Source organism: Schistocerca piceifrons, chromosome 4 (assembly GCF_021461385.2).
Source record: "Schistocerca piceifrons isolate TAMUIC-IGC-003096 chromosome 4, iqSchPice1.1, whole genome shotgun sequence".
Lineage (NCBI taxonomy): Eukaryota > Metazoa > Arthropoda > Insecta > Orthoptera > Acrididae > Schistocerca > Schistocerca piceifrons.
In genome coordinates, this window is record NC_060141.1 from 584829482 (window position 1) to 584849213 (window position 19732).

At 40.7% G+C, this 19732-nt stretch overlaps 1 pseudogene; it reads left to right on the plus strand.

Moving 5' to 3' along the window:
- Window positions 1-13809: 13809 nt before the first annotated feature.
- LOC124796756 lies at window positions 13810-13927 on the plus strand (annotated as a pseudogene).
- Window positions 13928-19732: the final 5805 nt, after the last annotated feature.

Here is a 19732-nt window from a genome sequence, read left to right on the forward strand (position 1 = left end):
TGTATACCACAGTCTAACATAACAGTCGCGACACTTCGCCTCGATTTTGTTGCCTACAGCGCCAGCAGCGCCCCAAGCGGCCGGTAGGTTGAACTGTGAGTTCGGCGCGATCGTGAAAGCGAACAGTGATTATTTATTTTGATTTATACAATGGTTTTTACCATCGGGAGCGTTTGTAGCGCAATAAGTTGCAACAACAACAGGAAGAAGACAGCACAAGTCTTTTTTTAGGTTTCCTAAGGATCCTGAGAGGTATATACCATCACGTTTTATGAGCAGAAAATGGCTAGTTAATAGCAGACGAGAAGACCTTATGAAGAAAGACCCAGTTTACCTGTACAATAATATTAGGTTTTGTCCGATACATTTCGAACAAAACCAGTTCATAAACGCAGACAATAACAAACTCGTGTGGAATGCAGCAGCCACACTGTTGGACGTTCCAAATAAGCCACCTCTACTGACGATGAACAGGAAACTGCCACAAAGATTCGAAGTCAATCTAAAGTTGTAAAACAGTCCTATGGCACAGAAGCAGCCAGTTCAGCTCTCCATGTATCAGTGCCAGATTCGTGTGAACATCAACACCGACCTGCTTTGGCGATGAAGTGGTTAGATTAAGTGCAGCTCTTCGTGTCTTACAAAAGCGTGTGAAGTGTCAGAATGTACAGATCGAGCGAAACTATTACGGGAGAAGGAAAGTGCCTACAGACAGATAGTTTGAAAATTATTCAAATATTTGGTTTTTCGTGAAATATAATGTAATCAGCTCATTATAATGTTTTCAGCATATTTCTCCCACTATTTGGCAGTTGCTTGTCCCACTTAGAGTAATATAGAGGTGAAGGTCGTACTTGTGGTAACAGGCGGCAATGACACACACAGTAGGCCTACAGAACGATAAACGAGCTGTCGATCGCTTTTGCATGTAGAGGTACATGTCTGTCCTTCTCACATGTGAATCTGTCTGTTTATATTGTTTTGATATCAACGTGGTAAGCTGCAATTCTGTTCAATGTCACAAGTGTTTCTTCACGAATGTGTTGTAGCTTGCCACTCTATTCATGGTTTTTGTCCATACTTGCGCTTATTTTAGAATCACTTTTAGAAACATATATGCCTTCTGATACTACACAAACTCTTGGAGGCAAGAAAATAACTCGAATAATTCGGAAATTACGTACGAAATGGAAGCAAACAAACATTATGCTTACAACGCGTCTGACGTTCACCTTACCTGCCACTGGGAGCGCTAGTGTCGCTCCATCTGTCAAACGGCAACAACTTTTACAGCAGAGAGTGTCGCGACTGTTATGTTAGACTGTGTGTATACTCTGTTGACTGGAACAGCGCTTTAAAATATCAAGTGCTCTCTTGCCTGAAACAAAGCCGTTCTACCGAAACTTCTAGGCAGAATATAATAACAGATTTTGCTAAGAGGTTTTCACACGCTCAATATTTATGCGCAATACCGAGTATAGCAATATTATTACATCGTGTAGTATATTGAGCAAGAGTCTACATTTTTTCAGATGTAGAGTCTCCATCAATGTATTGCACACATCGTCAATTCCACTCTCAGGCGACCATCTGAGAGCGGATTTGACGGTTTGTGCATCATATTGATGGAGACTGCAGATCAGAAAAAAATGTAGACTCAATAAATATATTACGCAGTATATTCGGCCATATAATTAACATATTGTGCAATACATGGCAGTTCCTACCGAGACTTCCTGATTTGTGGACGTGCAAACAACTGAGATGAGTCTTCGCTATATGAATATGAATGCATCAGGAAGATGGTCAACTATAGGCCTGTGTCACTCCTATCAGGTTTTTCAAAAATCATTGAAAAACTAGTTCTGCTACAACTAACTGATTTCTTTAACAAAAAAAATATGATTTCAGGATGTCAGCATGGCTTCAGGCCTCAGTGCAGTACTGAAACAGCCACTTTTAGCCTCATAAATCGTATTTTAAATTCAGTGGATAGTCACAAAAATGTTTCTGGGATTTTCCTGGATTTAACAAATGCATTTGATCTAATAGACCATGAAATTCTCCTAAGAAAGTTAGAGTGGTATGGTGTAACAGGCCTGCCACACGAGTGGCTGAAATCCTACCTAGAAAATCGCTCTCAGATAACAGAGGTAAAACACATGGGAAAAAACGAACTCCAAGCTTATCAATCGAAACCTTCCACATTAACCCACGGTGTACCACAAGGCTCCATTTTAGGTCCCTTTCTCTTCCTAATTTTCATAAACGACTTCCCCCTACACGTTCAACACTCCGAACCAGCGCTATTTGCAGATGACACAAGCATATTAATTGAAGGTGAAAATGAAATGGCTCTAAGTTTAAATGCTAAAGTCACAAGTGAAAATAAAAACCCATTAAAACCAAACATGTCAATGGAAAACCAAAGAATTAACAGTGTCAGTGAAGCAAAATTTCTTGGCATCTACTTACAAGACAATCTTAAATGGAATTCCCACATCACTTCATTAAATTCTAAACTATCCAAAATGACTTACGCGATGAGGATTATATGGAACAACACAAGTCCTGAAACAGTTAGAGCCGTGTATTACGCTTGCATACACTCCCTATTAAAATATGGCATCATATTCTGGGGAAATTCTCCTCGTTGCATAACCACATTCCGGAAACAAAAAAAGATTGTGAGGGTAATGAAAAATGCCAACAGCCGAAAATCATGCAAACCATTCTTTAAAGAACTGGGGATTCTATCCCTACCATGTATCTATATACTAGAAGTTGTAATGTTCCTAAAAAAAAGCATGCTAAAAAATGGAAATGTATTTATTCAAAATAAATCTGTACATGAACACCATACAAGGGCAAATAGTGACATACACAGACATCATTGTTATACCACACTGTGCAAGAAAGGTGTATATCACTCAGGTTCACATTTGTTTAATAAGCTGCCAAGTAATCTAAAGGCCATAAACAAAATCCATAGCTTTAAAAAATCTGTAACATCATATCTCTTGGAAAATTGTTTTTACTCAGTAACACAGTATCTTGAAAAATAAGTTGGTTGTATCAATATAAAAATGTAATGTAACAATATAGCAATATAAAAATGTAACAATTTATAAATGTAATGTATACACCAATGTAACAGTATATTAATGTAATATCATTTTGTCCAACATCTAAGGTATGGTATATGTACCACAAAGATTCAGGACGTAAATAAATAAATAAATAAATAAATACGTGAAAGGAATCAACTGTTGAAGTGGGGAGAACGAGACCGCCGGCCGTTGTGACTGAGCGGTTATAGGCGCTTCAGTACGGAACCGCGCTGTTGCTGCGGTCGCAGGTTCGAATGTGTGTCATGTACTTAGGTTAGTTAGGTTTAAGTAAATCTAATTCTAGTGGACTGATGACCTCAGATGTTAAGTCCCGTAGTGCTTACAGCCAATTGAACCATTTTAAGAACGAGACCAACCTACAGGGTCATCAGTACCTTTTGCCTCATTCAAACGGGGCTCAGAGGTACAACCGTTACCCAAAAGAGTCTGGCAAAGTAAAAAAAGGCGTAAAAGTAACTGGGAGCCAGACTGCAAGAGAAAACGAAATAAGCAAACTAAAATGGGACAAGATACACTAAACGAGGAAAAAAGCGTTGAAAGTAGGCCTATTAAAATAACACAGCAGGTGGCCTGGGCTGGCTGATCGAAGAATAAAAGAGGATAAGCCAGCCACACTGCAACACACTAAAATCTCCAGCCTAAAAACACAAGGCTAGGGAAACACAGATAGGGAAAATATTCACACCAAGGCGAACAAAAGGCAAAGAAAGAACGAGGAAGAGTTAAAATGGAAGGAGGGTGAAGATCTGGGAGAGAAGGCAAGGCACCCACCCATACATAGATTGAGTGATTAAAAAAAACTCATGAATAAAACGAAAACTAGATCAGCCATTGAGGCATTGTCTCCCAACACCACAGGCAGTATGATGGAAAAGTTAAAAGTCCACCTCAGGGCAGAAAAAATTGGACAATCCAACAAGATGCAGACGACGAGGTGGGTCCTCATGACAGAGGAGGTGACCATGAGTCAGCCAAGTACAGCCCATGCACTGCCAGCAAAAGATAATGGGGTCCATATGAGTGGATCACACAGATGACCTCCACATATTCATTGTTTCCTTGATAACACATAGTTTATTTGATGTACTGAGGGTGCGCCATTCGGTATTCCAGATCCTGAAAACTTTATGGCATAACACTGATCAGAGATCAGTCTTTGGTATGCCAATCTCTAGGGCCAGTTCAGTGGAAGCAAAAATTCATAACAGCACTACCTACTACACCAATCCTCCACAATAATGTGTTCAGCATTTTCAGGTTTATAGATAGCTTCTAGCAAGGTGGAAAAGGAAATCTGTCAATTATGTGAACAGAATCTTTATCTGTGTACATAAATTGTAAAAAAAGTTCACTAATTAGTTGAAGCATTGACCCTTCATCCTTAAAAAATTCTGATGGTCGTCGGCCTCTACGGCAGTTTCTCATAGCTCGTAGCATGTTAGTATAGACCCATACAGGGTGACTTCCAAGTCACTTTTTCACTCATCATCGCTTCTGCTTGTTTTTATTTTTGCAGCACTTAGTGATTGCAATTGCTACAAAGGCTAGTTCTGATGACAGTGTGTGTATGTGGGGAGGGGGGTCACCAGAAACTAAGCTTCATGTCTCACACACGTGAGTAAAAATAGTTTAAATGTTGTTCGTAAATGAAACTGAAAATGTCTTAGTTGTGGACATGTTTCGTAAAGATCCAAACTGCAGCAACTACTTAGTATACTTATCACAAGAACAAAAGGAAAAACAGTGAAGCACCACAAAGTTACACAGCAGACAGCAATGGCTACATCACAGAGTTCTGTTGGCTGGCTAATGGCGGCTGCAGCAAAAAACAAATGACTAATGGCCAAAGACTTCTGAGTTTTTCCAATTTCTACTGAGTCAGGACCGGGGAGTGGAGACACAGAGCAACAATCTGATGGCCAGCATAAAGTCAACACCCTCCACAAGCCAAATAGTTGAGTGCATACATTGCCATGAATGTCATGAAGCAACTGAAAGGTCAGGTAACAAAAATTTATTCAGAAAATAAGTAATTAATTTACTAAAAATATCAATTTCTTTTCAAGAGGTAGAAACCTCCTTGAGTATCGACATACAAATGGTAAATCATCTAGCAGATCTTTTGAAGTCAAATCTCACCCATGACCACCAAAACAGTAGTTTATTACAGTACCTACAGTTAGCTGGATTTTGAATGGACAAGAAGATGAAACCGGAACAATAAAATTAACTCTCCCGAGTATAACAAACAAGCGTGTAGACATACCATGCAGGAAATAAGGTATGATCCAAGAGTATTAACTGGTTCTGATATTGAGCATAGGCCTAATCAATATTGCTGTATCCTACAACTCCGTCTACCCACAATCCAGACACGAACAGTAGGTTGCCGTAGCTCATGTTCCCCACAGGCTGAATGGTACTGTAAAACAGGGTTTTGGACACTTTTCCAAACAATATCACATAATGCATAGTAGTTTTGTAAAATTACTTTTGAAAATGAAGTCAGTCTATTCTAAAACAATGTAAAACTGTGTAATGACATTTTCAGTGTAATAAGATTTATCCCAAGCTGAATCAAGTTTAAAACAAAGTACCAGTAATCAAAATCCTGTGCAGCTAATTTGATCCACGTTTTTAGTGATGCAAGTCGCCTCACTTGTCCCAGAAAATGGTTGCTTTTGATCATACAGTGATAAATAAGGTGCTGATTACAATTTTTTGGGTATTAGCTAGACAATAACTAATTTCTACATGAAAAAAAGTCACTCGCCTTCTGTTTAAGTAATTTTTTGATAGCAAAATATCAAATCACTTTTTCTTGACAAAAAATATCTCAAAAATACAGGAGTACAGATTTTGTTAGGAGAAAATATTCAAGATAGCGAATGGCAGAATAACTTAAACTTAAGAGCTAGCAGAAACTGCCAACTGTTGGACAGAATCAAAACTGTTCCAAAATGTTTATTAAAATAAATGCTTAGCAACACTCCATCCTTTTTCAGAGTTGTAAGTGCCACTTTACAGTATATCGACACAACCTTGACACCCACATCACTTGGATTGCTACTGGTAATGCTACATTTGCCTCCACTGATTGCGTGCCTGCAGGAACACTAAGAAAATATCAATCTGCCAAGCCTGTGCTTAAGTGGTAGCCTAGCCACAAAGCAAGTAGTTACAACCATAGCACCTAGCAAGGAGGATCACCACAGCAGTACTGCAATGAGCAATAGCAGGCGCAGGCAAGGACATCACCTCCACCAACTTTGGTCACAATCGAATGTTGTGCTCCTGGGATGGTGTACGCTAGTTGTCTTTGATTTCTGATAGTATCAAATAACTGTCATCAGTGTTATATATCTGGTCAGACTTTGAAAGATTTCAGTGGTTGGTTATCACCAACAAAATAGTAACCTCTAAGGCTTATAATTCTTTTTGTAAAACCAAATCAGGAAGATTACCATTTGTGTGCATTCAGACTTCATGGAATTGTGTCCTCAAGGACGCTGTTTGTAAATGATTTCATTTTATTAGTACTGCCCAGTGTTGTTTTTCTGGGAAAAAAGTGTTGGTACTCACAAAGAATATATTATTCTGGCAACTTCCACAATTTCAACATATCCTCCAATGTACACTCATTGTTTCCGAGCTGCTTCTCGCTTTTGCTGTCAGCTGCACAATTATGACCTTGGAGCAGCCATGAATCTCCATATTTCTTAGGTTTGAACTGAGAGGAGGCTCTAACATCCTGTTAAACAGCATTGCAGAAGTAGTCCCTAGAAGCATAGGGGACCTAGATGAAGTAACCATAAAATTCATTTAAGAGAAACCCCTTTCACATTTGTTGGAAGATATTGCAATTGTTCCCAAAATTTGTTTCAGATAAAGTAGTACTGTATACCTGGGAATTTATTTTCTTGGGGATATTCATGGAAACCTCAAATTGCTGCTCTTTCATTTAAGTGAAATTTGTAGGCTAACTACCAAATTTCAGACCCAGGATTTTCTAGATGATACTTTGAATCTAAAACCTGGGTGCATTCAGCCAAATCAATATCATTTTGAAGCAGATGCTTTCTAAAAGCTTCTTTCAGATTTTTATAGACCTCAGATGAACTACATGCAGCTTACCAATATACAACACAAAAAAGTGTGGTGTCATATTACAAGGAAAAAAATAGGAAGACAGTTCTATCTGCTTGGATGTTCGTAAGACATTTTGCTCTAAATAAATCAAACACTTTTTAAAACATAAAAGAAAAAGTGCCATTATTGTGTATGACCAGAAAAAAGCACTGGTATTACCTGGGAATCTTATTTGTGTCTGGGGAGCACTCTCATCACCATAGCCAGTGGCTATACTGAAGTCTACCATCTGCTTTACCACAATGGAGCCTGTTTGATCATTCCATTTCATATCCTTCAAATTGTTACATCCACGTATCTGTATGAGTTGGCTGATTCCAAATTGATGCTATATTCATAGAATATTATGTTTTTTTTCATTTAGTGAAGTGCCCAGTTTTATATTTTTGAACATTTAAAGCAAGTTGCCAATCTTTGATACCTTATGAAGATCTGACTGAATATTTATGCAGCTTCTTTCAGATAGCACTGCATTCCAGATAACTGTGATACACCTGCTAAACCCGCTGGGCAGAACAGGTAATTAGGATTGTGGAAAGGGCCCAATAAGGTTGGGGGCAGTTTCACCTTCTTATTGTAACTTAATAACACTTTTACAACCAAAGCAGCACATAGCCGGACCTTTACCGAATGCAACTCTTTTATGGCTGAAGGCCTCCAAACAAGAAATCTTCACAAATCAACAAGATAAAAAAATCCAATTAAGATAGCAATAAAATAATTACCAAAAACATCACAGCAAAGTAGATAGAACAAACATATGCAAGGTGCAATACCAATGACTGAAGGCCACCATTAAGTTTCAAAATTTTAGAATATATTACCATAGACTTTTAAAGGCAGAAGGATGCAGTGTTTAAGCTTGAAAGATAAATTAAAGAATTTATTTTGCAAAATTTTTGAGATAAAGGAAAAATAACCATAAGCTTTAAATTTTAAGCAGCTGAAAACAAATAACTAAACACCAGTGGCACTCAGAAGCCTCCAGGGAGATTGGTCTGCCCTCGTTCACTTAGGCAAGATAGGTGGTGAGCCCAGCTACACTTGATCCCTCAAAACCCAACCAGGGGACAGCCACGGAGTGAACAACAAACAACTTGCTTGCCACCAATCGTGTTGGACAGTGACAACTGGTGAGGAAATGACACTACCTGAAATTAAGTTAATGGCCAGGGCAGGTAACCAGAACAATAAAGGCCACAAGGCAGAAAATTCCGCTGGTGCACTTGAATTGTAGTCAACCAGTATAGTTAATTCCACCGGATGGTGGCTAAATTTCAGCAATACAAGACTCGGTGTTGCTCACAGGAAAACCTCCCCCACAGCAAACCACTGAAATGAACCACCGCAACATGAATGGGTGTGGCTTGGGTATTTGAAACCACTTCTCAACTTTGACGTCCTGGGTCGGTGAACCACGAAGCTCGTAGCGATTGGACAGCTTCACACGCACACACACTCCGGCACTGTGCATTGGTTGCCAGCAGACCCAGCCGACTGCACTGCATGGAGCTAACTTTCCTCGTCTGCAACAACTGACCGACTTCCCGCAGAATGCCAACAACATCTAAAATAGTCGTCAGTGAAAATAACACCAACTACACACACAACCTGACAAACATTGCACGAAGACCTTAACGATACCCAACAGTAACTAAGCACACCCGAAGACAAATCGGGAGTCGGCGCACACAAGACACAGCCGACTCATGAGCAATCGGCGAGCCAAAACACGTAGTCCGGTAGGACGACTGACTGACGATCCACCAACACCATGGCCTCGCTCAAGCGACGCGTGGCGGCAATGGTCAGGCAAGCCATGTTGACGCAGACCTCACTACTGCTCCAACCCGTCTGCACGAGTTCCGCATTGCAACTCCCTGACTGGCAGTTCTGTACTGCGCTCCAGCCGCGTTCCAACTGCTTGCAGCCCGAACTCATGACCCAACTCCAGATGCAAACTGGCTACAACAGACAACGACTGGGAAGTAATAGCAGTTGAGCAAAGATACTACAAGAGGGGATATATCGATATGCGCTGCTAGCGCCAGTCACGGTCAGACAAAGCAGCAACTCAGTGACAGTAGTAATTTAAATTAATGGAGTGAAGTGGAAGTACATTAAAAACAGGGTGTAAAATAGATGATGGAGGGAACACGAGCCACACATAGCTCAAACTGCATCCTCTGCAAAAAGTCTTAGGTGACTATTAATTTGACCATAAGGTCATTAATTTACAACATGAACAGCAAGGGTTCCAATATGCTTCATTGAGTTGCACATGAAGTTATTTCTACATCTGATGATGACTCTCCATCCAAGATAACATTCTGTGTCCTCTCAACCAAAAAGTCCTTAATCTAGTCATAAATTTCACTTGATACCCCATATGATCGAACTTTGACAATAAGTGTTGGAGTGGTACTGAGTCAAATGCTTTTCAGAAATCAAAAAAATACTAAGTCTACCTGACTACCATGATCCAAAGCTTTCAGTACATCATGTGAGAAGAGTGAGAGTATGGTTTACATTTTTATATGATCAGTTTTAGTATGGCCACAACCAATGGGGACATGACCACTCAAGGACTTTTGTTCTTGCATATCATGCAGCAGGCACAGGAATGGCTCTTGTAGAAGATGCCAGAAGTATCCAATTGCCTCTACAGGATTGCCTTCATTGTCAGAGGCTTCCAATTGTTACTGCCACCTTTCCACAGCTTTAACAAGGAAGTGGAACCATGGATGGACTACATAGCACTGCTCAGCAGCATTTCATTACCCGTCAAATCATACACAACAAGGGCCTTTTTTACCAACTTACACCAGTGCTACAGTGCACAGACTGCTGCAACAGTATACCCAGAAGTGGAATTCGATGATTTAACTTATAAGTAACTTAAAATCAAGTTAGCAGACTATTTTGTCCCTCATATTCATGTGGCTGCAGCTCCCTATAAGTTTTTTAGTTGTCATAAAAAGAATGGCCAAAGCTATCACGAGTGGAATGCTGAGTTACTATCTAGGAACTGAGAGCACTGTTCTTCCAATAATGTTTACAATAATAATTAAATAATGATAGCCCATCCAACTTGGTGCAAAATGTATGTATCACACAACTCTTCTTTATTTTATTGGTTGTATGACCCAATTAACTTAATAATCTGAGTTCTTTTTTTTCACATACAGCTGCAGAAGCCCACTTCTATCAGAGCAGCAAGGGGATTGTGTTGAATATGACTATTTCTATAATTATGGCACATCCACAGTAGCATGAAAATTAAAGATCACTTAATTTTTCTTCTAATTTCTGGTGGCTATATGATTAAAACTGAAGAGTTTGCAAAAAGGTAGCATATTAAGGACATGGGACCTGGATAAGTTGAATGAACCAGAGGTTGTTGAGAGTTTCAGAGATATCATTAGGCATTGAATAACTGGAACAGGGAAAAGGAAGACAATAAAAGATGAATGGGTAGCTTTGAGAGATGAAATAGTGAAGCCAGTAGGGGATCACGTAGTTAAAAAGACGAAGTCTATACATAATCCTTGCACATGACAGGAGGCATTGAATTTAATTGATGAAATGGTAAAATATAAAAATGCAGCAAATGAAGCAGGCAAAAAGGAATACAAATGTCTCAGTGGCTAAGCAGTAATGACTAAGGGACAAATGTAGGAATATAGTAACATTTATCACTTGGGCAAAGATAGGTACTGAGGTTTGCCAATGATGCTGTAATTGTGTCAGGGACAGCAAAGGATCTGGAAGACCAGTTGAATGGAATGGATGATGTCTTGAAAGATTGACATAAGATGGGAGATGAAAGCAAAACAAGAATAATGCAATGTAGCCAAATGGAATCAGATGAAGTTGAGGGATTTAGATTCAGTACTGAGACACTTACAGCGGTAGTGGATGATAGCCAAAGTAGATAGGATATAAAATGTAGGCTGGAAATGGCTAGAAAAGTGTTTCTGAATAAGAGAAATTTGTTAGCATTGAACATAGATTTAAGTTTTAAGAAGTCTTTTATGAAAGTACTTGTATGGAGTGTAGCCATGCATGAAAGTGAAACATGGACAAAAAACATTTTAGATAAGAAGAGAATAGAGGCTTTTTAAATGTGGTGCTACAGAAGAATGCTGAAGATTATATGGTTAGATCACATTACTAATGTGTAGGTACTGAACAGGACTGGGGAGAAAAGAAGTTTGGGACACAACCTGACTAGAAGAAGGGATCAACTGATAGGACACATTCTGAGAAGTCAAAGTATCATCAACTTAGTGTTGGAAGGAAGTGTGGGAGGTAAAAATCATACAGGGAGACCAAGAGATGAATACGATAAGCAGATTCAGAAGTATGTAAGTTGCAGTAGTTATTCGGAGATGAAGAGGCTTGCACAGGATTGAGTAGCATGGAGAGCTGCATCAAACCAGTCTTTGGACTGAGGACCACAACAATAACGACAACAAATTAATTATTAGATCTTGCTAAAACCACACTGTCGGAGAAACAAGTGTGGTGGTTTCCAGATTCAGGTGCATCATCTGCTTTTTCTGATTTAACTGTCTTGCCCAGGTGGCAATCACTAGTATTCTTAAGACAGGTGTAAATGTTTTATCTTTTAATTACTATGCTAGAGATCATATAAATACAAAAGCATAAAAACCATTTTGACAGTCAAGAAGAAGGATTGAAATTAGGCAAGTTGTGGGCCTAAATAAGAAAAACAGCACTAACTTTTCCCCACTAGCTCCACAGAATACATCTGCATGACAGTCTTGGGCTGCAGTCTGATGATACCATAAACTGACCTGTATGGATATGTACAAACAGTTCAGCTTGCTGAGCTTGATTGATTCTGTAACAGCTTTCTGAGTCGTTAAAGCCACCGATGATGTCTCCAGCATTGGAAGATGAAACATTAGTCAAAGAATTATGCCTTTGACAACAGTGTAATGCCCATAAACAAATATCTGCAATATTTAAAGGTATTTACTACCTATTAACAGTTGTATGTTTAATTAAACTTTTAATATGTTTAGCTTCCAAGTACATTATTAAATGTGAGGCCTACATAAACTTTTAATTGGTATCGTCATGAATAGAACCATTTTAATGGCCAACGTAGAAACTTTTCACGTGTACATTTCGCCTTTTGTTGTCCAACATGGCAGGGCAGGCCAAGTGCCAAGGGGACAAGATGACGATTTTAAGGTAAGTTGAAGATACTGGGCTACCAGGTGGAGGGATACAAGCTGGAGAGAAAAATACTGCATTTTTCTGTGCCAGGTCACCCACTGGGAAGGATATGGCTGCTCAGTGACCACAAATAGTGCTACCTGTTTCACTTAGGGACCAGACAATAGACTCAGAAAATGAAGTATTGCTTGATCTGTAAAACACAACTACTATGAGTAGATTTTGGACCATTATGGAATGTTAGAAAAATATGGCATGGAATGAAATATGAATGTGACAAAGTGCCAAGAAGACTATATAAATATCTACCCACACACCTCGAGTGAGAGAACGTAGCTGACAGTCAACGACAAGCGTTGCCAGTGTCACATTTACTCACCTTGCTATCATTGTCCCACACCCACCACCCACAGATGTGGTGATGGCAGAACATAATGTTGACTTCACTGCTAGTTGGTGAGAAACTGCTTTTGCACTTTTATCTCTTACAAAGTGTTCTGTGTGACAGCCAACTGGCAAGAACCAAGGGCCACAAACTGTTTGTATAAGAGGCAAGGCCAATTTAAGATCCAAGCAATGCAACTAGCTACTTGGGGCACCAATCTGAAAGGGTGCAAGAGAGATGAGATGAGATTAGATTAGATTCAGGTTTTGTTTCATAGACCCAGAAAATGAGATGATTCTCATAGATGTGGAACATGTCAGGAAGTATAACATACAAAAAAATAAAACATTTGAGTATAATACATTTGCCAGGAGATAGTCAAAATACGTGAAACTGGAACTGCTTTACAGAATTAATATGCAGTCAGAATGAAACATTGTTATGCACATTTAATAAATTTGTCATACACAAAATACCTAATCTTGACTGTTGTGGCCAAGCACTGTCAAAACTGAAATCTAACAGACATTTTTACTTAAGCTGGTCTAACATTCCTTGTTAAGATATTCATCTATAGAGTAGGAGGAGTTGCCTATCAAAAAGTCTTTCAGACTCTGTTTAAACTGTGGTTTATTTGAAACCAAGTTTTTAATGGTTGCTGGCACTTTATTGAAAATCTATGTTCCTGAATATTGGACCCTTTTTTGGACCAAGGTAAGTGATTTTAGTCTTTATGTAGATTGTTCTTATTCCTAGTATTGATATTATGTATTGATCTGTTGGTTGGAAATAGAGATATATTACTTGCAACAAATTTCATTAAGGAATAAATGTACTGAGAAGCAGTGGTTAGAGTACAAAGTTCCTTGAACAGGTTTCTACATTATGTTCTTGAATTTGTACCACAAATGATTCTTATTACATGCTTTTGCAGGGGGCAACAGCCTTGCCACAGTGGATACACCGGTTCCCGTGAGATCACCGAAGTTAAGGGCTGTCGGGCGTGGCCGGCACTTGGATGGGTGACCATCCGGGCCGCCATGTGCTGTTGCCATTTTTCGGGGTGCACTCAGCCTCGTGATGCCAATTGAGGAGCTACTCGATGAATAGTAGCGGCTCCGGTCAAAGAAAACCATCGTAACGACCGGGAGAGCGGTGTGCTGACCACACGCCCCTCCTATCCGCATCCTCAGCTGAGAATGATACGGTGGTCGGATGGTCCCGATGGGCCACTTGTGGCCTGATGACGGAGTGCTACATGCTTTTGCATGCTGAAAACTTTTGCTGCTGCTGCTGCTGGTGAGTTATCCCAGAATATGATCCTGTATGACATAATAGAGTGAAAGTAAGTGAAGTATGCAACTACATCTGACATCATTCTCGCTGCAAATACAGATTTGTTTAGGCGGTAAGCAATTCTGTGGTATGCCCTTACCAAGTGAATTTATTATTGAGCTGTAATCCCAGAAATTTAACGCTGTCAAACTCTTTGATCTGCATGTCTTCATATGTTATACACATGCTGGAAGGAAGGTTGTGAACTGCATATAGTGGGTCTTTTCAAAGTGTAATGACAGTGAATTAGCTTTAAACCATTTATTAAGGTCAGTGAAAATTTTATTAGCAGCTGTTTCTAAATCTGTACTTGACTTGCTACTTATTTCAATGTTTGTATCATCTGCAAACAAAACAAACTTAGCACCTGGAAATGTAACAGACAAGAGGTCATTAAAGTACATAAGAAAAGCAATGCACCCAAGATGGAACCTTGAGGAATACCATATGTAATTAATTCCCAGTCAGAAGAAGACTAACTGCTTACTGCACAGGTATTCCGCAACGACATCCTTTGTTTTTTGTTAGTTAGATAAGACTCAAACCATTTTGCTGCATGCCAGTGACACCATAATATTCTAATTTACTTAAGAGAATGGTCTGGTTTACTCAGTCAAAAGCTTTTGACAGGTCACAGAAAATGCCAGTAGCGTCTCATTTATTATCTCTTTTGTAGTGCAAAATTTGTATATAGGGTGTAACAGAGAGACTTTCAGGGATGTTGAGAGCATGTAGCAAAGTCCAATTAGCTGTCTAGCCCAGTCCCATGGAAAAGAGAGAGAGAGAGAGAGAGAGAAAACTAAAATTAAAACTGTGTTTCCAACCAAGCGATTTTCCCAAGCCAACTGAAGCCACCGATAGCTTGTCTAAGTAGAGGACTATCAAATTGTGAAGGTGGGGCAATTTTCATGATCACCAATCATTTATTTCTTAAAATACTCAAGAAGGTATAAATCTGCTGAAGTCCCAGTGGCTATTGGTTCCAAATCAAGCCGAGGCAATGGCTGCATGGAGGGACATCAACCTGCCCTGTGGGCAGAGTGCTGGAACCACCCCCAGGAATACCTGATGGTGTGTAGGTAGGCCAAAGTGACCTTCCGCAGAAAGGTTAAGTAACCATGGGCTTGTCTACCTCCTGTTGACTTCAGGATCCCTTGTGCTCTGTGAGGAAGCACATTTTGTGTGAGAACCTGAGGTTACAAAACTGCTAACAGGCATCCTCTTGGCCTCAGTTTGTTGCAGTGCTTGATAAGCTTACTTCATGACCAGCAGCAGTGCAGGAGTTGCCACAATATTTGTGATACTAATGTTTGTTTTCATCATCTTTGAAGCAACCACATGCTGTTATGCTCAGTTTTAGCCAAGAAATTCACAGTAGAATGTAACACTTCTGTCTGTGATTAAGCTGTTAATACACAATTTGCAACGCAAGAAATTAACTTCATGGTATCTACAATGTTATAGTGGTAATCTCTGTCACACTACCCTGGTCTGCATGCTCGCAATGTGTGTCCATTCATGGCTCATTTACCTTCATGTGTGATTCAAATACTAAAGATTCATCTCAAACTTATTGCAAAACTACTCTCTCTCGGGACTGGCCTGGTTGTCATTATTTCTCTCTCTCTCTCTCTCTCTCTCTCTCTTTCTTTTTATATATATATACGTCGTGAAAGGAAGTGCCACCCTACCTAAAACCTCTTTCCTCATTACCTTAGCCAGCTTCATCCTGACCCACAACTTCTTCACTTTTGAAGGCCAGACATACCAACAATTAAAGGGAACAGCCATGGGTACCAGGATGGCCCCCTTGTACGCCAACCTATTCATGGGTCGCTTAGAGGAAGCCTTCTTGGTTACCCAGGCCTGCAAACCCAAAGTTTGGTACAGATTTATTGATGACATCTTCATGATCTGGACTCACAGTGAAGAAGAACTCAAGAATTTCCTCTTCAACCTCAACTGCTTTGGTTCCATGACTCACAGTGAAGAAGAACTCAAGAATTTCCTCTTCAACCTCAACTGCTTTGGTTCCATGACCTGGTCCTACTCTAAATCCCATGCCACTTTCCTTGACGTTGACCTCCATCTGTCCAATGGCCAGCTTCACACGTCCATCCACATCAAACCCACCAACAAGCAACAGTACCTCCATTATGACAGCTGCCACCCATTCCACATCAAACAGTCCCTTCCCTACAGCCTAGGTCTTCGTGGCAAACGAATCTGCTCCAGTCCGGAATCCCTGAACCATTACACCAACAACCTGAAAACAGCTTTCGCATCCCGCTACTATCCTCCCGACCTGGTACAGAAGCAAATAACCAGAGCCACTTCCTCATCCCTTCAAACCCAGAACCTCCCACAGAAGAACCCCAAAAGTGCCCCACTTGTGACAGGATACTTTCAGGGACTGGATCAGACTGAATGTGGCTCTCCAGCAGGGATATGACTTCCTCAAATCCTGCCCTGAAATGAGATCCATCCTTCATGAAATCCTCCCCACTCCACCAAGAGTGTCTTTCCGCCGTCCACCTAACCTTCATAACCTCTTAGTTCATCCCTATGAAATCCCCAAACCACCTTCCCTACCCTCTGGCTCCTACCCTTGCAACCGCCCCCGGTGTAAAACCTGTCCCATGCACCCTCCCACCACCACCTACTCCAGTCCTGTAACCCGGAAGGTGTACACGATCAAAGGCAGAGCCACGTGTGAAAACACCCACGTGATTTACCAAATGACCTGCCTACACTGTGAAGCTTTCTATGTGGGAATGACCAGCAACAAACTGTCCATTCACATGAATGGACACAGGCAGACAGTGTTTGTTGGTAATGAGGATCACTCTCTATCAACCTACCAGTGCTTTTGTTTGGTGGGTCTCATCATCATATATGACTTGCCAGGGGAAAGCGCTGGCAGGTCGATGGACGCGCAGGTGGGCACAAGCATGCGCACAGGATTCTGGCTTTCGCGGCCAACGGCTGCTTCGTCAGGGGGGGGGGGATGTGGGTTTTGGGGGGGGGAGGGTGGGGAGTCGTGCCGGTCCCGGGAGTGGAGGGACTTGCCTTGGGGGGAGGGAAGGACGGGTGTGCGCTCGCGCGCATACGCGTGTCCATCCGCACATGTGCAGACATGGGCGGACATATTTGAATATGTCTGCTTGTGTGTGTGTGTGTGTGTGTGTGTGTGTGTGTGTGTGTGTGTGTGTGTGTGTGTGTGTGTACCCGTCCTTTTTTCCCCCTAAGGTAGGTCTTTCCACTCCCGGGATTGGAATGACTCCTTACCCTCTCCCTTAAAACCCACATCCTTTCATCTTTCACTCTCCTTCCCTCTTTCCTGACGAAGCAGCCATTGGTTGCGAAAGCTAGAATTTTGTGTGTATGTTTGTGTGTCTATCGACCTGCCAGCACTTTTGTTTGGTAAGTCTCATCATCTTTTCACTTTCTTTTTGTATAATGAGATAGTCCTGTATTTCTATGTGTTTTCAAGAATATAACCAGTTTTACTTGAGCTGTATGACAGTTATTGCTCTACAGTCTCCCCCTGTTCCCTTCATTAATTGATTAATTTTGAAAGATGATTGAACTCCCTATTAGACAAGAAGTAGCCTGATGCCACAATGGTCCAGGGAGCAGGTGAGCATAAAGTCAAGTATTTTAAATCATCATGTTAGGGAAGATGTTAACATGCAGAAAACAACCTTTTACAGACCCTTTGAAGCCAACCAGTCTACAAGGGTGTGTCGAAATTAGTTGTGAAAACAAGTTATTTCCACACCAATAGGTTTAGATTTATTTTTAAAGGTCTTATCATTATCCCAAGGAAAGGCAGCTAATATCTATGAGGGAGGAAGGAAAGGAGGGTGGGGAGGGGACAGAGGGGCACAAAATATAAAATTGTTTGTACAGAATAATGGAGGAGATGGGTGACAAATGATAGGCCTCTGTTGCTTCTAAGAGAAAAATGTTTCTGGACACATTATAATCTCCTCTGCAGTCCTTTAGTGGATACAGGAGTGAGGAACATTCTTTTCATGAACAGAGAATTCAGATATTAATTTATTCTATGTCTAATATCTTCAACTCACAAACACTCAAAATAGGCTAAGAGCATTAATGAACTTAAGTACAGCCACTACTGGAGCTCTGGAGAGAGGATACTTGCGTCACATTGGTAGTGGTGTAACCGTTCGTGGCAATGCCTTCGTGCTATGGTGGCAGCTGTAGGAAACATGGTGGCTAATTGGCAGTGCACATATTTAAAAGTGCACCTGACCAGGTAAGGGTGAATACCACCTGCTTAACTGAGTGATAATGTGCTTACCATGCAGCGGACCTGGGTTCAATTCCCAACCGGGTTGGAAATTTTCTCCGCTTGTGGACTGGCTGTTGTGTTGTCCTCATCATCACCAACATGCAAGTCACCCAATGTGGCATCACCTGAAATAAGACTTGCACCCAGCAGCTGAACTTCCCCAAACATAGCCTCCCAGCCAACAATGCCACATAATCATGTCATTTTTTTTTACCGCAGAACCGACCCTGATAAGTGGGTACACTCTGGTCTAGGCTAGCATTTCTTGCTGCAGTAACATGGGCTCCTTTTAGTAATCTATCTACGAGTTCTTGGTGGTCTGCTGGTGCTTGGTTAGACATGGAGATTACACTGAGAGTAATGTCAATATACATTATCAGGGTATAGAGGCAGACAGAAAAATCCTGCATTTCATGGTTAAAAATACACTGTTTTCTGAGTGAAAATCCATTACACCTTGAGTGAAAGTGTGCTGGCATAAGCTGTTGCCAGCTTGCCGGTTGGCAAAGATGAAGCACAAAGATCTATTTGTATCACAAGAGAGGTCAGAGACACATTGACAAGCAATACCCTGCCAACCACCCCTCAGCACTGAATATTTAGGCCACTTCTGACTGGAGGGCCTCACTCACTTTACCATTCTGGTGTCTGTCAGTATAATCGTGGAGTGGGTTTAGTTCATCCCAGACTACGACAGTACATAGCAACCACATTAGCGACTACAGCAGAACTTGTACATTACCAGCAGTGAGACTAAAGTTTGTGATGGCAAGATTACCGATATTGTCTGCAAGAGCACTATTACTGATGAGATTGTACCACAACACATGGACTCTATTCAAGTTAAGTAAATGTTCATGTAAATAAAGAACCGTATTAATCCATGTGTGCATTTGTGTTGTAGAAAGAGGTTACCAACCATCCATAACAGCATCCTCTCTCTTGCATCCTTGTGGTACAAGACTCTACAGTGATCGTGAAGATACTACAGTGGTGAACGAGAATAATTCAGTGGAAATTGAAGATAATTGACTTGGCCAAAGATTTTGCTCACTTCTCTTGTGTTTGAGCATGTTGGGGGGAGTGTGTTCAAGTGTTTCTATTTGCTAATTTGTTGTTGTTCTGTTCTTGCATGTATTCCAGGAGAGGAGCCACAGAACTAATCAAATTTCTCTTTTCAGATGCTTTGCTTGCTTTTTGATATAA